Below are 23,659 nucleotides of genomic sequence, written 5' to 3'. Positions count from 1 at the left end.
ACTTTCCCAGGAGGAAGCTGAGGGTTTCTTTTCCTACAGCACAAGAAGGCCAATGGAAGGACAAGTCCAGGGTCGACTCCGAGGTCAAAGGTGTCCCCGGACGGGAGTGTCCTGTTCTTGTCCTGTGCCCCGCATCTCTCCCTCCCTCCTTGGCTTCCACATCACCACATCATATTGGATTACGTTCTCTCCTTCACCTTTCCTGGGTCCTCCCTCTCAGGTTCCTCCAGCTCTTTCGTACATATACACTGCGTTATGAAATTCTTAACAATGTTTGATACTAGGGGCTGTTCAAAAGAAAACCACAGGCCCAAAATGGAGTCCCTCATGCTAGGTCGAGTCACCAAACTGGGCCCTGCTCTCTAACCTAACCTAGGTGCAGTTTCTTTCTCCCCCCAAAACGTAGTCCGAACCGGTCAGTCAGGAACTTTCCCGGCTCAGCGTGGGTGACGTCATCTCCATCTCCCCTCTCCCCCTGTCGCCCCCCCCCCCACCCAAAGTAGATGAGATGATCCTCAAAGACCCCCTGCCCTTCTCCCTGATGGAAGGTGACCTGGCCTGAAACAATTCTCTCTCTCCTTTCAGTAATGATTTCCTTTTCCCACCCTCCTTCCTACAAAGACCTTTAATTCTGTACAGCTCCAGGGAGCATCTCTCTGTTTGCTAGACAGGATGCTGCCGTTCACTTTAAAAACCCAAGCTGATCTTTTAAATTACTCAGTTGAATTTCTGTTTGACAGCATACAGTATGACAGCATACAGCATACAGGTCCTTGCCAGGACCAAAGTCCAGAACCACCCTTTAGTCCGATGAACAGATTCTATCCCACATCGACTTTTGCCCCTAAACGCACGGCAAGCAAATATGCCTCTAATCTGTGCTCTCAGGGGGCTCCACTCCCCTCTCCTCAACCAGCACCAGTTAAATGGACATAATTTCATATCCCTGGCCCATTTTGTTCTACATAAAGATGTTTTTTCCTAATGACTTTATTGCTTTGTTTTTTATATATGAGTCTTTGAGCCATCAGAACTGTTATTAAATGGCAGTTGGGATTTGTGTTATTTAGGATTTAGGCGTGGCTGCTGGCTACTTCCCTCTTAGTTCCCTGCAGTCTGGCTTGGCCTCAGTCTCTCCATTGGAACTCTTCTCACTAAGACCATCACCTCCTTGATGCTAAACCAAATTGACCCTCCCCACCCCTATCTTACTGGATCTCTGGATAGCACTAAAAATATTTCTTCTTCCTCTTTTCCTATGCCTTTTTTTCCCCTTCTAGCTCTCAAAGCCCCTCTTTCTCAGAATTCATTTATGAAGTGTATTGTTCATTTTTTGGCATTTCTTGTTTTGCTTTTTGTCCCTTCAATGTTGTAGCTTAGGGTTTTGACCTGGTTGCTAGCTGAGGCTTCTCCTCGGGCACTCCCAGTCACTCCCAGTCACTCCTGTGGTTTCACATACCATTCGAATTTGTTCTCAGCTGCAGACCCAGCTGCCATCCGGATTCTCCACTTAGTTGTCCCACAGGCCCCTCATACCTACCTAATCTCTTCCCCTGAGCCTGCTACCCCTCAGTGGATGGTATCACCACCAAGTGGTATCACCACTGTCAGATGTATAATACTTCTAGTACCTCACAACTTTCTTTGCACTGCCCCTTTGTGGCCAATCACCTTCCTCCACCCTCAGCCCTTGGCAACCACTTTTCTGACTTCCCTCTCTTTTTCCTCTTCCCCAGAAGGCCTCTCTAGCTGGGCAAAATGCTTTTGAGATTCACGCATGCATTGCACATATCCGTAACATGTTCCCTTTTTACTGCTGAGTAGTAATCCCTTGTATGAATGCATGACAGTTTATCCATCCACCAGCTGATGGACAATTAGGTTCTGGTCCCCCCTTTGGCAATTATGATCTAATTATCTGTGTAAAGGTCTTTAAGTAGGTAGGGATTGCTGGTTTCATCGTAAGTGTAAGTTTGACTTTATAAGAAACTGACAGACTGGGAGGGTCCTATGCAAATCACAGGGGGCTGACACTTCAGCCGATGGGAACCGTAATTACCTCAAATACCCAGCTATGCGCGTCCAGCCCGGGGAACCTTATAACTACTAGTGACCAGAAACTGCCAAAGCCTAGAGTGTTTGAGAGAAGGTGGTATGACGAAGACAGGACGCCTGTGACACTTCCCACACACAACTCTGGGCACTCTCTTTGGGGCCCAGCTGTTCACTCCCATCAGCTGTGGCAGCAGCATCTCACATCCAGTGGCCCCAGGACTCTTCCCAGGCCATTTGAAAATGAATGGCTGGATGTTAATGTTTTACAGACTCAAAAGATGATAAAATCAGCAAGCTTTGGGGTGGAGGCTTGTAAAATTGATACAAAAAGAAACAAATGATCTAAACCATATTTCAAATGAATAACATACACATAAATGGGCCATAACTAACCCAAATGATTTAGACTATTGAGACCATATGCCCTCAGGCTCAAGACAACAAGCACCTAAAACATATATCGAATTCTAATTAGTAAGCTTTTTTGCAGACATGGGTTGGTAATTCTGAAATGAAATTCTGTACATTCAAAGATTGAGCAAATAATACATTATGGATAATGGGAGCCACGTTTCTCACTGCTGGAGAAGAGAGTTATATAAATTGCAAAAGGGGGAAGGATGAAATACCTGAGAAGTCTCTTTTATTTTTTTTTAAGATTTTATTTATTTGACAGAGAGATCACAAGTAGGCAGAGAGGGAGAGAGAGAGAGAGAGAGAGGGAGGAGGAAGCAGGCTCCCTGCCTAGCAGAGAGCCCTATGCGGGACTCAATCCCACAACCCTGAGATCATGACCTGAGCTGAAGGCAGAGGCTTAAACCAGTGAGCCACCCAGGCAGCCCCTCTTTTCCTTTTTTTTTAAGATTTTATTTTTAAGTAATCTCTACCCCCAACATGGGGCTCAAACCTACAACCCCAACATCAAGAACTGTGCTCTACCCACTGAGCCAGCCAGATGCCCTAATACCTGGGAATTCTTCATACTATTTGGGAACATTTTTCCAAATGTGAACCAAAAAACTGGTTGGAATAGACCAGTGTTTCTTAAACTCCCTTATATTAAAAATCACTTGGGATATGAGGAAGTGGTGATGCAACATGGGGGCTTAAGTGGGTACGAGAAGAATAAATGAAAGAAGATGGGATTGGGAGGGAGACAAACCATAAGTGACTCTTAATCTCACAAAACAAACTGAGGGTTGCTGGGGGGAGGGGGTTTGGGAGAAGGGGGTGGGATTATGGACATTGGGGAAGGTATGTGCTTTGGTGAGTGCTGTGAAGTGTGTAAACCTGGTGATTCACAGACCTGTACCCCTGGGGATAAAAATATATGTTTATAAAAAATAAAAAATTAAAAAAAAAAGAATACTGAAAGTCAGATGATACATCCAGAAAAAAAAAAAAAAATCACTTGGGGCTTTTGGTTAAAATTTAAAACTCCAGGACTGCTTTTCCCTCCCAAGGTTTTCTGCATCTGTCCATTCGGGCCTGAAAATGTGCATTTTACAACATCAAACACATTTTCGAGAGGGTGGATTAAATTATATTTAAATTATCCGCTGTTCCACGCTCTACAGGAGGCCAGAATTAAGCCAATTCTAGAAATCTGTTGCCCCAAGTGAAGAGAATGGGTGTGGCATCTCTCTCTTTGTCTGAAATACACGTATTACAGAGTCTAAGCTTTCATACAAATACCAAGAGGCCAGAGGAAAAACCCTTGCACAATCTCCTGGGGAGAATATCCAGGAGAAATTCCAGAATTCTTCAAAAGTCAAGTGATCCATACATTTTCTAGAGTTAATACATTTCAGGGATGAGTGGCTTGATTTCCATCCTTCCAACAGGACAAGTGCCTCCTGGTCTTGGGGCCTTTGCATATATGCCACATCAACCCAAAACACCAGCCCCACAACATGCTGGCAAAGTTGGTCCTTTTTTACCCATCAAAGCTTTCCTCAGATGTCAGCTTCTCTGAGTGGCCATCCAATCTCCCCTGCCCTGTGCCTCCCACCTCCATTTCTCCACCAAGCTTATTTCCTTTAGCATACTCACCACTACCTGAACTCATCCCTTTTCCCACTGACCATCAGCACATTTCCTCCACACAAGTGAGGTGTGTTTTCCTCACGTCTCTTATCCCCAGCCCCTAAAACATCGATATATATATATCACATAAGAAATATCCACAGAATGATTTAACAACGCATCCGTGTATAGCAATCTCTTTCTTACAACGAACACGTTTGCCGTGTGATAGGTGAAACGTAACCAAGTCAAGGGGGAAATAGACCTTTATGGTAACAAATTTTATTTTCTTTCTCCAACACAGTTTAAGAAAACTAGACATTGCTGTAAGTTGGAAGAACATCTGAGTTTAGAAATGGGTCTTAGCCTTTTCGTCCATGATGGGTTTGTTGGCTAGAAAATCAGAGGCTGGCATTCAACTAATAAGTTATAAAGTGTCATCATACAGTGTTAATAGGTGTTTCATATAGTGCCGTGGCCAAACAAATTTGGGACACAATAGAGCCACACAAAGGGTTTATCCAACACATGTGACCACTCCGTTCTCCTCCGCCTTGCCTTCCTTAGAACTTCTCACGTGAGCTGGGTTCCACAACAAGCACTTTGAGAAAGACTGCAGCAGACCAAATATTCGGACCACTTGGTACTCAAATGATTTCTAAAACTTCCCACTTCTCATTCTAATCCACAGTGACAAATTCGCTTCTCTCTAAAAACTGAGCAATGGGAAGTGAAAGTCTTAAGATGAGCAGAGGAAGGTGAAGTTGACTACGTGGCCTCATTCACATACATTCAGGTTTTATCGCAACTGTGGCCTCTGAGAAATTTGGGGGTAGCGTTTCTCAAGCAGGGGGAGGAAGAAGAGGGACATCCCACTGGGAGTCTGTCACCCCTTTTGAGGCAGTGCCATGCAAGCAGTTACTACCAATGAAGTGTGGTGTATCTCAGGGGCGAATTGAGACACTCAAAAAACTCAAAAAAGCGCCACTGAGAGGCGCTACATGAAAAGACACCTTCCCAGTGAGGTCTTCAGCTCATCCAAAGCCAGCCTTTTTGACTTTCTGGCATGGCTTAAGCAAAACTCTAGCCCCAGTACTCTTAATACCTAAGGGTAATTAATGTATGTGAACACAGTTCCCACATCTAGAAGCTTCCAAATCAGTATATTGAAAACTGTTCTCAAATTTTTAACTTGTAACACTGTCCAAAAGTATACCATGGGACTAAGTTTACCAAACATCTAAAAACATTATGAATCACGGCTCCTATTTTGTGGATCTAACATTTCTTTTTCCATTGTGAAGTGCGGCAGAAAAGCCACATAACCAAAAATCAAATAATTTAAATGTCCTTCAAATGAATTACCTATTGTCTTTCAATTATTTCTGAGCTAAACAAAGAACATTATTTTACTCTCTTTAAGAGATATTTAAAAACTTCATGTCTTTGGCATTACTAGAATAGGGTATTTAAACTTTGCACTTCTCAGCATAAAATTGCAGTCACAGCAAATTGAAATGGGAGCCCACAGACCCTGCTGGGGTAAAATTCCACTAACTAATGTTGCCAAAAACTAAATTTTGTCATGAAGCTGGCAATTAATGTACCAAAAATTTACCAGCCCATATAATGCTATCAGTCTACCTTCCCTAGAGGAAATAAACAGATAATAAAACTAATGAAATCATATTTCTTGACGACTCTCATCCCATATAAATTTTTACTTGTCCTTAGAGGATAGGACAATGAACTATTCACAAGGCCATTTGAGTTTCTGGGCCTGTTAACCATAGAGGAGTATTCTAAGATGCGGGGGGTTCCCAAGTCAGCAAAGAAGATCCTGCTTTGTGATGGACAGCCCCTTGAGTCATTAGCAAGTGCAGACCAGGGGTTGATGGGCCTCTGTTAAAAACTGGTTTGCATCAGCATTTCTGTACTCTCCAAAAACACCATGAAATACTAAAATTTAACTCCCAATGCAAAAGATGAGAAATTGCTCAGTCTCATGCAGAGTAGAAAGCAAGGGGCTACATCCTTAGGTAGTAGGTCATTGAAAATTCGGTCAATCACAGCAAGCTGATAGGCCCAGTGCCTTCTGGAATTCGTGAGGAAAGCATCTCTTCAAGGGCCTGGGGCCCTTCTGCATTAGAATCACCTGAGTACTTGCTCAGATTCAGGGCAAATCTCCTCTAAAAGACCTACATTTTATACAACAAATGCAGAATCTCCTGACGCTGCCTGGAAATCTGCATTTGTCACAAACCCGCCAAGTGTTTCTGATTCACGGTAAAGCTTGAGAATCACTACAGTTGACCAACCCCTTAACAAGGTCTTAGCATCCCCTGCACATGAACTCTAACATCTGCAACATGTTTAAAAGGTTGAAGTGACATCAAATGTACAACATCCCCAAATATCGTGATGCCATTTAAAAGGTTTAAAAGGTGACAGATGAACCCAGCCAACTGGGCTTAAGTCAGCCAACTCCTGCACACAACACATTTGACCCATACCATACAATACGGTGCAGCATCAAACTGGCTACAAGAAAACAGAAAAAAAAAAACACAACATGGACACCCAACCATGTGGGTGTTCCCATGACATGAGAATTGGCACTATAAGGCAGAATGGACTTGTGGGAAAAAGGACTCTTTTCTATTCATTCCCTTCACTAGGTGGGGAAAGGAAGAAGACCCTTCCCCAAATTAGGTCTCTCCCTTCTGGAATGCTTCGCCTGTCCCCAGAGCTCCCACAGACCCAACTTCCTCTGATTCAGGTTCCTTACACTGATCTTTCTGGCTCATTCTCCCACTGTGGAGCTCTTGGGAGAGGCTGAAGCCAGTTCCATTTTCAAAGGGTAATACTACAAGGGTCATGAAGCTTCATTCAAGTGTTTAACAGTCAAACTACAAGGGCAGCATGTTTCATCTAACTGTTTAAATAGGATTGAAAAACCCATTTTAAATAAATTTAAAACTTAATGAAATATTAAGAATCTGCCCAAACAAGGACTTACTTGAACCCATCTTCCCCTTTTAAAATAATATAAAATCAGTGCACATCTAGAGAAATGTCCCCAGTTCAATACCTTATTGACAAGAACCCACTCAAAAATGCCAAGACATCAGCCACTGTAGCTATTTCAGACCGCTGGAAACTGGTTCCCTGTGGCTGGCTTAGGGAGGCTAGGACGGGGTAGCTTAAGGCTGACATCTGGCCCGAAAAGTTTACGGTCTGTTTCTTTTTTATGTAATTCTGGTTTTATTTTTATATCTGGTTTTTTGTAATTTATGTAATTCTGGTTTGGGAATCTGATATGGAACAGCTGAGAAATAAATTATGTTGCTGAGGCTGAAGACGAGGCACAGAAGGGTGGCTCCAGCTATCTCAGGGAAATACAGGGGCCTGGCATGTGCCAGGAGCCATTCCTTCCTCAGAGTCTTGTCCAGAAGGATGGCTTCCATCTGCATGTGAGTGGCCAGAATCACACACACAAAACAGCTGGTGACTGTGACCTATGACAAACACAGAAAAGGCCACCAAGATCAGCAACGAAAAAGGAATGGCCTGTTGATTCTATACTGTGGCGTGTAGGCTCGACATATTATCCTGGGTGAAGGAAGCCAGGCACAAAAGACCACGTACTGTTGGATTCCGTCTATATCAAATATCCAGAAAAGGCAAATGCACAGACACAGGTAGATTCGTGGTTGCTTCAGACCGGGTGTAGGAATCGGGACTAACAGGACACAGGCGTGAGGGATCTTACTGGGGCGAAGGTCATGTTCTAAAACTCATGTATGCGGATAGTTGTACAATTAGGTAAGTCTGCTGAAAGTATCATGGAATTGTATACTTAAAATTAGGGAATTCTTTGGTATGGAAAGTATGCCTCAATACATTTATTTTTAAAATGCAGTGTGAGGAAAAATAAAAAAGGCCATTGAGCAAAGCAAGTCCATGTTTCAAACACCTTATCCACCAGCCTTGTGTTTCACAGGAAGAGGTCTGGCCTCACGTTCTGCCAAAGTTCACCTCTGCAGGGCCAGCATTCCTCAGCTCCGATTCTGACTTCAGTGCCAAAGGAGAGGCCAGCCAGACTTACAAGGTGGGTCCCCTACCGCCGGTTAATCCCACACATGACAGGGGGTTCTTCCTCCCCATGACCTGCAGGACCCTGGCTGGCCGGCAGAGGGGGCAAGGGTGGGGGTGGGCAGGGACGCGCTGAGTTGGTGCTGGTGAGGAAAGGAGTCCACTGTCCAGGGCCCAAGGACTGTGTGTGGGACAACCCTCCAAAACCAGAAGATGAGAAGACAGCACGTGTCATGGACTGACTTGCATCTCCCTCTCCCCAGTTCTGAAGGTCGAGGTCCCAACCTCAGGTATCTCAGAATGTGGCCGTATTTGGGAATAGGATCTTTTAAGAGACAATTACATTAAAATGAGGTCACTAGATTGGACCCATGGCGATCTTCGAAGAAGAGGAGGTGGGGGCCTGGGCAGGCACCTACACAGAGGAAAGACCACGTGAGGCGAGACAGAGAAGAAAGTCATCTGCAGGCCAGGGAGAGAAGCTCAGAAGAGCCCAACCCCACCCCGACCTTGGTCTCAGCTTCCTGGCCTCCAAAATCATGAGAAAATGCATTTCTGTGGTATGAGCCCCAAGGTCTGTGACCCTTTGTTACAGCCATCCTAGCACCCAGATACAACACAAGAGTTCAAAAAGGATTCTTTCAGTAAAAAGAGAGAGAGAGAGAGAGGTCATACCTCCAGGTCTTACCCCAGAGTAAGTATTCAATAACTGTGTCCCGGAAAGGGAGTGGCCTGGGCACCTGCAGTCCAGAGCAGAAGCAGAGTCAGGAATGGGAGTGTGGGAGCGAAAGCCCTCTTGGGTGGGTGGTCTGTGAGCCCCTTAGGGCAGGAGCTGCTGGCCCCTCGGGCTGTGTCCGCTGGGGAAGAAGGTGTGCCGGGTTGAGCTCCCCCAGCCTTCCTCAGGCTATACTCAGGGCTGGTAGGATTGCCAAATCCATTTGGGATGCACCAAAGTGCATTGGTCTTTTGGTCTTTGTCCAGCAGAGAGCCATGCTCTCCAAGGACACACATCCAAGCAGAGAGAGGTGACAACTGAGCTCTGGAGGCACGGACCCGTCTCCACCAGAGCAGGAGATCCAAAGACAGAAAACACCATGGGCACAGGATGTATCTGAGGTGTGACTGCGGCAAGAAAAGTGATCTCAAACAATAAGAGACTCTTAATCTCACTAAACAAACGGAGTGTTGCTGGGGGGAGGGGGGCAAGGGAAAGAGTGTGGGGTTGTGGACATTGGGGAGGGTATGTGCTATGGTGAGTGCTGTGAAGTGTGTAAACCTGGCGATTCACAGACCTGTACTGCTGGGGCTGATAATACATTATATGTTAATAAAAAATAAAAAATTAAGAAAAAAACTTTTCAAATGCCTTTATATTAGATATAATAACTTTGGAAAAATAAAAGAATATGATTCTTGGGGGAAAAAAAAGGAAAAAGAAAAGTGATCTCAGCCCTCCCGCTGACCTTGGGGCTCATCAGGATGTGCAAGATCTTTCTCTGAGCTGGCCCTTACCAGTCAGCACCTTGACCCACACAGGAGAGGGAGGCCCACGTCTGGCAGACCCCATGAGTGCAAGACAGAGAACTTTCCAAACCCCTTGTTGGTGATCTGTCATTAACAATTGTCTGGCAAACGATCCTTCAGAGGGGTGTCTTTCTGCTCTGCACCCCGAGGCCCAAGAGGATAGGACTAAAGGCGAATGAATGAAACATTATTAAGAAACCAGGGCATTGGCAAAACAAGGCCCAGGGCGACCTTGCCCGCAGCCCCCAGACTTCAGATACAACCCCTGCTTCATCTAGGTGGGGCTGGGAGGTGGACATGGCTCCTGCAGGCAGGTTCCGGTCCCATGGCCCTATCTCCCTTCTTTTTGGGGGGAACCTGCCCTCCCAGCCTTTTGGTCTTTGCAATGCCTCCTGGTAGGAGAGATTAAGTCAAAGAGGTGAAGGTCTTCTCAGAATCAATGAAGCAAATGTGGCCATGTCTCAGGTGGGAGGAGATGGAAAATCACTGGGCAAAATGGGCTTGGGGAGAACCAAGCTCCTTGCCCACCATTCAAGAACAGGGACTGACCCTTGGATGCCCATGACAGCCTATCTAAGGAACACTGGTTCCCAGGACTCATCAACCTCACCAGAAGTGGCACTCAAGGGTGCCTCGTCCAGCCAGTGCCCACCCCGCTTCCCTAGACAGGGAGGGAAGGCCCCTCCCCCACTACATTAGTTCTCTCACTGTCATGAGCTCAGGTTCCCCTGGAGAGTCCCGCAGCCTGACACAGTGCTGGGCCCCCAGCCCTAAGCTTCTGGTGTTGGATGTCTGGGCAGGGGCCTGAGAATTTGCATGTTCCCAGATGATGCAGAAAATGCAGTCAGGGAGCCGTACCTGAGAACCACTGCTCTCTACCAGGCCTCCTGGCCCCACTGCGCCCACCTGAATGAGACAGACACTCTCCCCTCCTTAGCACGGTTCCCGCCATCTGGTTGCCTCAGAGCCAACTGCATTGTCTGCCCTGTTCTTCTCCAGGGCTGTCCTCAGAGTCTGTTCAACAATGGGATTTCATGTTCTGGGTAAGAAAGGCACTCCCGGGGCCCCCACAGCCCATAGGAGTGGCTCAGCATCCTAGACCCACCTGCTCTCCCCCACCCTCCCCTGCCATCTGCTGGCTGCATACAACCGGCCTCCAGTTCCACTCCCCCTGGCCTGCTCCTAAACAAGCTCCTGAGGAATTCTGCTCTCCCTGACCCTGCTTCCCCTTCACACTGCACACACTGGCATCTGTCTCTGGGTTGGAGGACCCCGGGCCACAGGCCCACCCCCCCACACACACACACTCACTGATGTAGTCGAAGCGACAGGGTGCCAGGCGCTCTGGCAGGTGTGTGGAGTAGAAGAGGCCAGGAGGGTCATGGCCATGTGCGTCTGGTGGTTCAAGATGGCTTTGTTCTGTGCCCCCTCCCCAGGCAGCAGGAACAGCTGGGGGTAGTTAAGGAATCAGGAGGTCTTGTGGGAGGCCCTCAAGGCATCTCTGTGCACATGTGTGGACGCCGCCGCAGGCCAAGGCCTTCATGCCTCAGGTCGGTGGCTTGGAAAGGGATGTCTCAGAGACTGGGAGAGCAGAATTCCCATCCTGACTGTGATCATCCGAGACCCAGGGCAACTGTATTTTCATCCTCCAAATGCTCATGAAGACTTTTGGGTTATTTAGGAAAGAAATGAAGGAAAAGAAAAACCCTAGCAGACCTATTGCTACTCTACTGTCTGGGGGTAAAGGGTAAGTATAGTAAAAGTGGTCTATTCACCCTTGAACTCACCTCCCACCAGCACGTCGCCTGCTTTCATGTTCCTAATTACAGCTTTAAGGCCCAGAAATCCCTGGAAGGCCTTCTGAGTCATCAAAAAATGTACTAATTACGGTCAGGATGCTGTGTAAGAGTTAAGCATCGTTTTTGTATTATCTTTGTGAAAAGTGACAGCCGCGGCCACTAACCTGGATCACAGGGCCAGCCCCTTTCTTGCGTGATTTCATCAGCCCTGCCTCAACAATTACCATGAGGCAGACTCTAGCTTCCCATTTTGCCAATGAGGAAGCCAGGCCAGAGGGTGACATGCAAACCGCGAATGAGCAGGGACCTCGGGATCTGGATCCAGGCAGGCTGATTCCAGAACCTGTGTCCGCATCATTGTGATTCAGGATGAGACCTCCCCGCCCCACTGCCCACCATCTACCACAGCCAGGCACCAGGAGCACACCGTGTCCGTAATGTGGACCTCTGCTGTGTGATTTGGGGGGGCGTGGGACCAGCCTGTTCTCTGCTCCGGTTTCCTGTGCGTGTTCTCTGTCCTCCGGGAAGAATCAGGGGAATCTCCCCCAGGCCCACACAGGTGGAGCCTGCTCTGACCCTCCCTGTTCTGTCCCTGCTTCAGGCATCAAACCTCAGGCTGCCCTGGGAGAGGAAATCCACTCACTGGATGCAGGCCACGTTCCAGACATGGCTGAGCCCTTCAGATCTGCGGATTAAATGAACCCTCTCCATCCCCTGTGCAGGATGTTGGCCTCATTTACAGATGAGGAAACCGAGGCTCAGAGAGGTTATGTGGATTGCCTAAGGTCACACAGCCAGTGAGGAGTGGGACTGGGATTTGAAATCAGGTCCATCTAATGTGAGAGTGACTGGACTCTCCCCCTTCTTGTGCCCCTCCCACACCCTCTTCCTGTTCTCTTACCTGTGCTATGCCTAATCCCCAGCTATCCTAAGACCCCCATTCATACTTTTTCCTTTGCTACTAGTATGTTAATTGATGATAATACATAATGGGTTTATTGGACACTTGTCACCGGCTAGCATTTTATATGTTCTCTCAAGAAATCATTCCCACAGACTGATGGACTGAGGTGTTACTACCATGCCTATTTTACAGCTGAGAGAAACTGAGGCACAGAGACAGTACATAACTTGTCAACGTCCTACAGTGAGTACATATTAGAGATCTGCCTCCAGAGGCAGCTCTCCTGGTCCCTCCACTAAACCCCAGGCTGCCTCCCCTTTGCAGCCCTCCATGATTACTTCTGAGCCCCGAGTCAGTGCTGGCCACTGATGCATCGCCTGTGGTCTGTCACAGCGTCTATGTTCCTTCTATCTCCTAACTACTCTGTACCGCTAGTAAGGAAGTTCTCGACTCCCGTGTGCCTTGCAGTGACTAGCATGGCGCTCTGACCCCCAGGAGCTCAGGAAACGGCAGGGTCCTGGCAATGCCAACAGGCAGGGAAAAGACGGAGCCTGGCTCTTACCCTGTAGAAGATGGGAAGGGAGTCCGAGGTGTAGGGATTAGCAAAGGTGAGGACACGAAGCATCTTACAGAGCCCGGACTTCTGGATTTCAAGAAACCTAGACCAGGAAAGGAAAAGGGGGAAGAAATGGGAATGAAAACAGTTTCAGTAAGTGACACACGCGCATGCACATTATGCATAACCGAGGGCAAGTCATCAACAGAAAGAAGGCAAGTCTCTTGGGCAACCTTCCTCTTGAGGCCAGCAGCTTCTCCACTGGCCTCGCCTACTTCTCCTGCCACGATAGCTGCATGTGGAACGGCCTCGGGGGAAACCATCTCCTGGGGCTGCCTCATGAGAAGCAATGGTGTCCAAAGAAGCCAGAAAGGAGGTACTGGGCTGGGAAGGCCCTTCAAGAGGCAAGTTATCTAAATGCCAAAGAGTCTTTTCGAAGTCTAGTAACAACAGGACAGGGAGACATGTGGGGCGTGGGCGGCCCCCAGGCACAGGCCCCTGGGGCGAGCACGTCTGGGAAAGACAAGATGTCTGACTAGTCAGAGCTGCCCAGGTGACCTCTGTGCAGAAGCCCTGGCTTCAGGGAAGTGTTGAGTGACTTGGAGATGTTCTGGAAACCTTAGTGCCGCACCCAGGGACACTGGCCTAGGGAAACTGAGTAAATGTGGCCTTTCCTCCTCTACTTCATCAACCCCCCTCCAGTCCAAAGATGAAGCAAACCTTAAAATGAGTGGTGCTGACTGTGGTAGAGAGGGCCAGGCCTCCCAGACGGAGGCTGACAGGGCCTCAGCTGGCTTGGGCCCCGCTGGGGTGGGGCCGGCAGCCCAGGGTGAGGGGAGTGGGGCAGCCCAGATGGCAGGCTGGGTACCAGGAGGACAGGCGAGGAGCAGGGAGATCTCCACACTGGGCTCGGGTTAGGGGTGCTCAGGCCCCAGGCCACGGTACAGGGCAGGTCCCTGCTTCAATACCACAGTGTAGCTGGGTCCTCTCTCTGTGCCCACAGGGGTCCCCACAAAGGTGGTGTGCAGAGTCTGGGTGCCAAGACTGGTGGGATGGCTGCCCTGGGGTAGTGAGTCAGACCAGGGAGGCCCTTCCGGACAGTCCTGCCCCTCAGCACACTCTCCAGAGGGGATGGAATCCATGTCCCACCACCGCTCCCCTCCCTTGTTCCCCAGACACCCTGTCCCAGCCCACAGCCTGCCCTTTTCCCCACCAAACACAACCTGAGGCTCCACCCAGCCCAGGCCCTTGGTCCCTGGCCAGGTCACTCCTGTCCCCACTGCCAGTGCAGTCACCTGACTACAAAGCCCTCTGCTCCCCATGTCCTTTGGTGTGGGACAGTGCAGAGACTCCCACATCTGCCCCCTGAGCCATCAGGGGACCCTCATGTGCCCCAGGCTGATATGTTTGTCCAGCCCTCGGGGAAGCCAAGCCTGAAGATCCCTGCTCCAGAGTAAGAGGCAGCTGCCGTGGGCCCCAGGGAAGCCCCACAGACTCCAGGGATAAACTCCAACTTTCAAGCATGTGTGCGTGTCTCTCCTTTCCTGACCCTGTCCTAAGTCAGAGAAACACAGACAAGAATGGGGTAGAGAAGCAAGAGAAGCTGAAGAAAAAGGAGGAAAAAAAATAAGGGACCTCAACTTATCATCTTCCCAAAGGAGACCCCCACCCCCGGCCTTGGAGTAAACCACCAGCCTTGGGAGAGGTGAGGCCAACACCAGGCCATGATGCACAGGCAGTGTCTGACCTGGACAGCCCGGGTTTGAGCCCTGCCTCAGTCCTCCGTGATCATGCGATCCCCAGCAGGTTAGGTAACCTCTTTGTACCCCAAAGTCCTCGCATGTAACACAGGGACCACAACTGTTCCCCCTCACGGGCTTGTTGCAAGGATTTGATAATCCATATTTGCAAGGAGTTGCTCACGTCACAGAGGAACAGATAAATGGAAGCTTTTAATAAAAGGTGTGTAGAGGGATTCATTCTCTCTCCATTCCCACCTTAGAGCTATGCTGTGCCAGGGAACAGGAGCAGGAGGGAACAGATGGGTTCTGGGAGACTTGCCTAAAGTCAGATGAGCTAATAAGAGGTGGAGCTAAGATTTACACCCAGCATGGTCTGGTTTCCAAGTTTCACACCCCCACCCCTCCTGCAGGCTGAGCCAGCCTCAGACCACTACCCAGCCTTCATCCTTGCCCATAACCGTGCTGCCCCAGGGAGAAAATAGGACATGCTCCCATTGCCCCCCACAGCCAGAGCCTGTCCCAACAGCCTTCACAGCCTACCCTGGCCAACCCACTCCAACCACAAGCCCACTCCCCCCTCTCCCAGGCATGGTCACCATCTATCCTTTCTGGGCTCCAAGGGGCTCACTACGAAAGCACACTCTTTCTGTGACCACTTACACAGGAAGAAAGCTGGCTCTGGCTGGTGAGGGCCAAACCAATCCCCAAACCATGGATTTCCTGTGACTTGAGACAACATTTCCCCCGGCCTGGTAAAGTGCTTCCCCAGGGGCAGACAAACCAGCTTCTCCATCTGCAGAGCCGAGTCTACGGGGGGGGGGGGGGGGGGGGGGGGGGGGGGAGAAAAAGCAGAACTGAAGAGAGCCAGCAAGAGAGAGTAAAAGGCAGAAGGGCCCCGCAGTCACAGAGAGGAGCCTCCCTCTACCAAGGGTGCAATTCCACAGTTAGCCACACGGTGTCGCCCCAGCCAGAGATTCCGGGAAGGAGAGGCAGGAGCCACAGAATCCTCCAAAGAAAGCTCTGGTTGCCCCCCTCCCCTCCAATCTCCAAAGCCCAGCCTGGTAAACCGGTTCGTGCAAAGCCCAGTGGAGAGACAAGTTTACAGGAAGTCAGGCCTCATCTGCCGAGAGCCAGGTTGGCAGGAAGCCCTGGATTTTGGCAGAAGCTTCCACCATCCACCAGGAGAGGGTCTGTTCTAGAAGCTGATAAATCTTGTTGCAACAAAGCTGGCAGGAGGTGCAAGCAAATTCTGGAACCAGTGCTTGACCAGTGGGCCTTTGGAAATATTCTGTTGCAAAGGGGTGTGTGTGTGTGTGTGTGTGTGTGTGGTGCGTTTATGGATGTTTTATTGTGTGGGTGACATCGCAGGTACATGGACATTTCCACATGCTGGCCCCTGGGTCTAGTAGCACGTTTTCATCTGGCTGAGCCCTCAGATCCCCTGACTGCCAGTGAGCCTCCTGCCTCCAGCTCTGACCTCCGAACCCCCTCCCTGGTCTGCGGGGGGCGGGGGGGGGGTCATAGCTCCACCCACCGCCCCGGCATGGCTCTCATGGCACAGCCCACTTTCCACCAGGGATGAAGTCATCTCTCTTCCTCACAGCACTGACCACAGGCATTTCACCGGGCAACTATTTGTCAAAACAAAACAACATGTGGATGCCCTGGATGAGTGAATACGAGGACTTGTGATGGACAGCAAACTCTGGGTGACTGATGTCCCTAATGGAGTGAGAATGCCTTGCTGGGCTTCTGGGTGTCCAGCGGGATGAGCAGGCCAGGTCTCTGTCACCCCATCTTGCTCTGAGAGCCACAGAGAGGTCACGTGTTCCCTCATCTCCCTTCTCAAATGCTACAGAAGCAGCAGGCAGGGTTCTGGAACATTCATTTGAACTAGATTCAAGGGAGTCCACAGCGCTCTATGTGGAGACTGACCTCAAGGACAGGTGGTATAATAGAATGAACGCCACTTAGACCATGACATTCTAGTAAGCACGTGAATAAAAATCACCCAGGACGTCTGAGGTCTGCTTCTTGCTCAGGGAAGGAGATGGCGGTTTTCTGGCACTCCTGGCCACACCATGGATTGATGGAGCCCAGGGCGGAGGGAGGGTGGGCTTACGGGAGGAGGAAGATGAGGAGAGAAATCTTGTAAAAGACTCTGAAGCCTTAGCATGATAGGACACCCAGAGACATCTCAGATGTCCTTGTTTAAGGTGAAGCCAGAAGTCCATGAAATCCGGGACCCCACGGGGCCCTGGCCCTTCTCTCCACCTGCTTCTCCTCAAGTGAATAGGGGCTGAGTCTGTCTTGGTCCAGGAGCCAGCTTTCTCGCTCCTCCGACACTGAAGACGAAAAAGGGAATGAAAACAAGAAAGAGAAGAGGACCAGGAGAGAAGGGACACCAAAGGGCCCTTTAATGGGATATCCCACTCTGCCTCTCGCCCCCTTCCTCAGCATCTATTCCAGCACAGGCCCCCACACCAGCAGCCATGGACACACCTGGAAGCACTTCTTGGCATGGCCCTCCTGCAGAGATCACTGTCCTTCACCAGCACAGGACCGGGCCACGGCAAGGCACACGAGGCACGTCAAATCCCAGCCACTGTCAGAGACCCTCTCTAGCCACTCTTCTCCTTCCAGCTGTGCAGCTCCAGAAACTCTGAAGCCCCCTGCCGCTGCCGAGGGCCGTCTTCTCCGGCCCCCTCCCCCTGTGCAGGCTGTGTGCTCTGTCCCAACGGCCCATCCCTCCTCTCCAGCTCGGGTGTTCAACCTCCCTCAATACTCTGTCCCAGTACTGTTCTGCAGAACTTTGTGTATCAAAGCAGGTTTCATTTTGTATTATCATTATTTGCATATATTACATTCTGTACCACTATACTCTATATGCCAATTCGTCTGGTCCTTAGAGAAAATGATGACTCCATCTGGGCTTTTGGGGGGTCTGCAGTTGGCTTTGACTACCACACTGGGTGCTCTCTCAGAACAAGGGCTGTGCCTCTCCTCCTGCTATTCCCAGATCTTAATATAATGCCTGGAGTATGGTAGGCATTTAAGGAATGTTGAGTGAGTGGTTGGTTAGTTGGTTGGTTGACTGGTTTGCTGGCTGGTTGTTTGGTTGGTTGGATGGATGGATGGATGGATGGATGGATGGATAGGTGGATGTATGGGTGGATGAGTGGGTGGGTGGTTGAGTAGATGGATGGATGAGTGGATAGGAAGGTGGATGAATGGATGGATGGTGGGGTCGGGTGGGTAGATGGGTGGATAGATGGCTGGTTGGGTGGAAGGATGGGTGAATGGGTGGGTAGATGGATGGATAGGTGCTGGTTAGGAAGGGGGATGGTGAACGAGAAGGTGGGTGGATGAAAGGTTGGATACTAGAATAGCAACAGATGTGTCCCATAAATAAACAGAAATAATCCATTTCATTGACAAGGGAGAACTCTCCAAACACAGGCATCAAGAGATTTCTGGCCAGCCTGCTCTGCCAAATAAATGTGTCCAAAGGTAACAGGCATGCCACATCCAGAAGACCCATTTTTTATTAACAACGAGGATGGACTTCTGGCCTGATAAAAACCATCCACCCAGGTGGCTTATAGATGATTCAGGAAGCTTTAAGGGAAAAAAAAAAAAAGGCAGCTAAGCTAAGTTGCACTGGGGATTCCTAGGAAAACAGGTTCCTATGAACCCTGGGACTGTCTCTTCAACACTCATGGAGCCTTCCATGCCTCCTCAGCCCACAGTGCTCACCTCTCTCCAATCCCAAATTCCAAAGATCTCAGCTACACAGCCAACAGGAGCTAACCAGACAGGATTATGACTCCTCCAGGGACCAGAGCTAGGTGTGTCCACACATCTGGGCCCCACACCTCCAGGCCACACTTCATCTCTCCTGGATTGTTGCTGACATCCAGGTTACTTTTATATGTGTGTCATGCCTTGTCTCACCCCAGGCAGGGCCCAGTCCCCTCCTCCCTATCATCCGTCGAAGCTCCAGCCTGGCACAGAGGCTGCACTCCAAAGAGAGTTTCTACTTGATAGGCGTCCTTGATGAAGTGGGGAGAAGGCAAGAGTAACCCAGTCCAGAGGGGGCAGACCCCTTGTCCACACAGCTGTAGGGGGGCTCTGCATTTCCAGAGACAGAGAAGAGAGTTCAGCTCCCACTCCCTCCCCAGGCTTGTTTTCGTGGGAGAATAAACCTTCATGTTGACCCTGGGTCTAGAAATGAGACGCCCTCCCACGCAAAGCAACTCCATGCTCCCCACCGGTCTCAAGACAGGCAAGTGGAGACCAGCTGGGGCAGGTGTTCTTGATGCTCTTTAAGAATCTCTATTCTTCCATTTTTTACAGAAAACCAGCTTGTCCAGTTTGTGAAACCTGCCTGCCTTCAGTCTCACGACACCCAAGTGTCACCTGAGGAAAGGGAGAGCCACAGTCATTACAGACAAGGTACAGAAGCTTCCCTGCCCCTCCTTTTCCTCCTGGGGCGGGGGGACAGTGGTTCAATGGGGAGCCTCCGCCTGGCTCCCTGGAACTGAGGATGGGGTTAGAGGATTGGGTGCAACCTGGCAGCCTCCCATGAACCCTTTCCTAAGCCACCCCTGAGAGCCCCCAGCCCGGCCAGCACCCAGCACCCCGGCCCCATCCAGACAGGGCTGTCCCCCCAACACTACCATTGGAAAAGGTTCCCTAAATCATTTAGGGAAGCAGAAATGTGGGCAGTTGGCTTTTACAAGAGCTTAGTAAACTAGAGTCAGTAGCCCCCAAGCAACGTCTCTGATTCTCACACTCCAATGAGCTTTCTTGAGTGGGAGGGAGAAACCAGAGGGAATGAGAGCCAGGCATGTGCGTGAGACTCACAGCCACGGGGCTTTCCCGGGGACACGACGGACACCTGAATGTCATCAGCCAGCGAGTGCATGCGTCTAGACATGGGCCTGCTCGGTCTCCGCCAGCAGACTGCCCACTGATGGGGCACCGCCTCTGGGCCAGGCGTGTGGGGCACGTTCTCTGCAACCCTCACATCCGTCTCACAAGGTAGGTAGGTGTGTGGGCCCCATTTTACAGATGAGCACACCGAGGTTCAAGAAGGCTAAACAAGTGACCCGCCCTGCAACCGGTCTAGCTTCATCATTCGTAGAGCCCAGGCCGGAAGGAAAGTGCGGGACCTCTTGTTCAAAATCATTACACATTTCAAGACAGTGACAGCAGAGCGTTAAGCCAAGTGTGGAGTCCCTCAGATGCCCCGGATGGCTGCCTGGGAAGCCGGGCTGGAGCTGAGCCCCAGGTTTCTGAGCATCCCTTCCCTGGAGCATCCCCCACTGCCCGACTGAGGCCCATTGGCCGGGTACCTGGAGCAGCAGGAGAGGCCAGTGTAGAGAACGGTGTTCAGCACGGCCAAGGGCACGTAGTAGTCATAGAAGGTGGTGCACACCATTACGTCTGGGAGGGAATAGGCCGACTATGTGATGGCTAAGCCTGGGGAGGAAAAAACCAGCCTTGGGCTGGCAGCTAGGCCGCAGCATGGCTTCCTCTGGGAAGCCCCACCCAGCCTGTGGCTGAGCCCGGCCACCACACCTGGCTTGCGCCTTGTCCCTCTACCCCCCAACACCCTCCCTCTCTTCTCTGCCTACCCCAACCCTCCCCCCAGAATGAGCCCAGCATCGCCCCAGGGCTTTACACTGGGTAACACACAATCCTGACAATCACCCCCTACCACAAACCCTGCCCTTGTCCTCATTTACAGAGGACGGTGCAAGGGCACAGAGAGGGTTAGCAACCCACCTGGGGGGCACGCAGCTAGAAGGCGGCAAAGCCAAGCTTCCACCTGAGGCAGTTCAGGGACAGTCCCCACTCTGATCCCCAAGCTCTGGTCCATGATGACCCCTGAGGGTGCCCAGCTTTTCTTAGTGTGCCTATGACACGGTGCATTCCTCGTGGAAAGATGGACGTTGCAGGGAGAAAGGGGCCTTGCCAAGGCGAGGAGGCATATGGTATCAGTGGGCTGGGGGACAGGCCAGCTGAGAAGTGAGTGTGAAAGGCTAGCCTTTGGCATTTCATTGCTTTAGGTTTGGGAATCTGGGACAGGAGGGTTCCCGAAGGGCCCTTGGGAGACCCGTCTGCCGCAGCTTTCCTTTGAAAGAACAGACATCACTGTCCTTTTCAAAGGGAGCACGTGTGTCCAGGGACCTGGCCCAGAAGGCTTCCCCAGCTACCCTCACCAGGTCTCCTCTGGGAGAGACAGCCACAGACCTGTCCATCCAGGGCCTCGAGGGTCCAACCTATGGTCACCTGTTAAGACCCAGAGAACACCGGAATCCCAGCTCAGGGCTGACCCGGGCCTCGGCCGCACCAAGGTCAAGCTCTCCCTCTGACCCCATTGGACAGATGGGGTCGGGTCCCAGCCAGGTGGTGTTTCCCTGGGTGACAAAGGCAGAAAGAGCTAGGAATCAGCAGGCTGCCTATGGGACGTCCACTTGGAAGTGCCTCCTGGGGGATAGACTCTTCCCCAGACTGATCTGGAGTGGAAGAGTCTCCTCTGGCCCAGGATGCATTCACTCTGGGTATGTTGGTGGGGGCTGAGAGGCACGCCAAGCTCCGCAGGCGACACAGGAGCAGAGGAGCCGCAGATCCTGCCCAAAAAGGCAGTGGGAAGCCAAATGACTTCTAGTAAGAAATAGACATTTGGTCTTTTCCACTTTTCCAGGCAGAGAGCATGAAAACCTGTGGAACTTCCTAAGCCAGGAGAGCAAGGAAGTTGTCTTTAGTTATGTGAATGAGGTGACTTGGAAAGTACCTGAAGCTTGGGACCTGGTTGTCAGGAGAACCAACCCTGTTACGTAAGGGTTGGAACTTCCAGCCCCACAGCCCTGAACTCTAGGAGGGGAAGGCCTATGGCCAATGATTTCATCAATCCTGACGAATGAAGTCTCCATAAAAACCCAAATGGAGGTTCAGAGAGCTTCCCGGTTGGTGACCATTTGGTGATTCAGGGAGGGGGGCGTGCTCCGAGGACACCCATGCTCCGAGCCCTTCCCCACACCCTGCCCTGCGCATCTCTTCCAACTGGCTGTTCCTGACTTTGATCCCTTATAGTCAGCTGGTAAGCGAGTGCATAAAATGTTTCCTTGACCTCTCAGAGCCAGGGTCATGGAGCCCCGGGTGTATATTCAGTCTGTAACAACCCGGATTTGTGTCTGGCATTGGCGGGGCTGGGGGCAGTCTTGGGGGACCGAACTCTTCACCTGTGGAAACGGATACGGTCCCCAGGACAGTGTCAGAAATGAGCGGAATTGTAGGACCCCCACCTGCTGTCGGAGAAATGCTTGAGGTGGTGTGGGGACCCGCCCCCACACCCACACATACATCGTATTGATGCTCAGATCCCTTTAGAGGGCATTCCGGGGTGCAGGAAAAGAGGCAGCTTTGGATTCCAGACTAAGGAAAGTAAACATCCTCTTGAGGCCATCGGGAGTCATGGAAGGTTTCTGAGTGAGGGATTAAGACAGCCAAACCTTGCAAAAATGCATAGGATGGCCTAGAGGGAGGAACAGCTGGAAAGCAGGGAGGAAGCAGGAGCAAACACCATCCCCAGGGAACTGCGGGTTTCCACAGGATAGAAGCGAGAACAGGAAGGAGAGGTAGCTGTGGACAAAGGGGTAGGGAGCTGAGGTGGAAGCCATAGGCCCCGGTCTGGGGCCTCGGAGGAAGCCACGGTGGGAGCCCAGCATTGAAAGGCTTGCAGGGACTGAAAGGGTAAGTTCCCAGGTGAAACCTATGGGAGTGTACCAGACCCCGAGGAAGTAACAAATCCAGAAAGCCAGTGATAGGAAGTGAGACAGTTCAGGTGCTGGCTGACCCAGTGGCTATGGTTTGAACCAGATGGCTGTGCCATTTACACGCCACGTGACCTGATCACTTCCCTTCATGGTGCCTCATTATTCTCACCTGTAGTGCGGGTATCATAAGAGCCGCCATCCCAGGGACTGATGTCAAGGTCAAGGACACAGCTGTGGTAATGGCTCCCCTCGGAGGCTAAGAGCCAGGCACTGTGCTGTGCACCTCACCTGCAACACTCAGCTCATCTTCGTGTCTGAAGAGGATACGATGGGGCTTAGTGAGGCTCAGAAACTCGTCCAAGGCTGAGGAGCTGGAGGCAGCTGGACCACAAACAGGTATTGCAGGATGCCGTCCCCCCCACCCCATGATGATTCTCTGGTGCTGTCTAGTGGGGGTTACCAAATGCCTGCTCTTAGCACAAGTCTGGGCAGGTGATCAAGGGCTCCGGAAGCCTCTGGACTAAGGAGTTTGAACTTCATCTGGGGTAACTGGGTCTTAAGTGGGAGGGGAGTCATGGTCAGAAGGTTTAGAGAACCCTGTGCGGGGAGGGGAGTGGGCAGGCGTGGGGGAGGGGCAGGAGACAGAGAGGAGGCTGTGGTCAGGGTGTAGGGGAGAGGTGGGAAGGTCGGAGCAAAGCCCAGGTCTGGGAGCCATCCGAGGAATATGGGGAAGAGACTCACCTGAACTAACTAATGGACAGGATGGCAGGGGCATGGGAGGGAGGGGAACCTGAGGGTCATTTACAGATTCTGCCTTGAGAGACCAGGTCAGGGTGGAACCAGGAGCCAGGTGAGGCACTACGGGAGGGGGAGTATGGATGTGCATGCTGGGGTCGTGGGGAGGGATGGGAGGGACAGTCTCAGTCACAGGGCTGGACGCAGCGTGGAGCCTGGGTTAGTGGTAGACAAGGATGGGCTTGGGAGAGCCTGGTCCAAAGGTGTTGGGGCATGGCGTGCGGTCAGCCTGATGCCGGCCTGCACGACAGCAGAGGCCCGAGGCCAGATTCTGAGCTTGCCTCTGCCAGACGACCAGCAGAGCGGGGAGCCGGCAGAAGAGAAGGAGAACGTGCCCACTAGGCAGGAAGAGAAGCAGGAGCGATGTGATGGCGACCAGA

At 51.0% G+C, this 23,659-nt stretch overlaps 1 pseudogene; it reads right to left on the bottom strand.

Annotated features, from left to right (window-relative positions):
* Positions 1 to 7,328: 7,328 nt before the first annotated feature.
* On the bottom strand, positions 7,329 to 23,370 carry LOC101673303 (annotated as a pseudogene).
* Positions 23,371 to 23,659: the final 289 nt, after the last annotated feature.

Source organism: Mustela putorius, unplaced genomic scaffold, assembly GCF_011764305.1.
Source record: "Mustela putorius furo isolate JIRA1106 unplaced genomic scaffold, ASM1176430v1.1 tig00003972_pilon_pilon_pilon, whole genome shotgun sequence".
NCBI lineage: Eukaryota > Metazoa > Chordata > Mammalia > Carnivora > Mustelidae > Mustela > Mustela putorius.
Note: the sequence above shows the minus strand (reverse complement) of the source record. Positions and strands in the feature narration are given on the sequence as shown.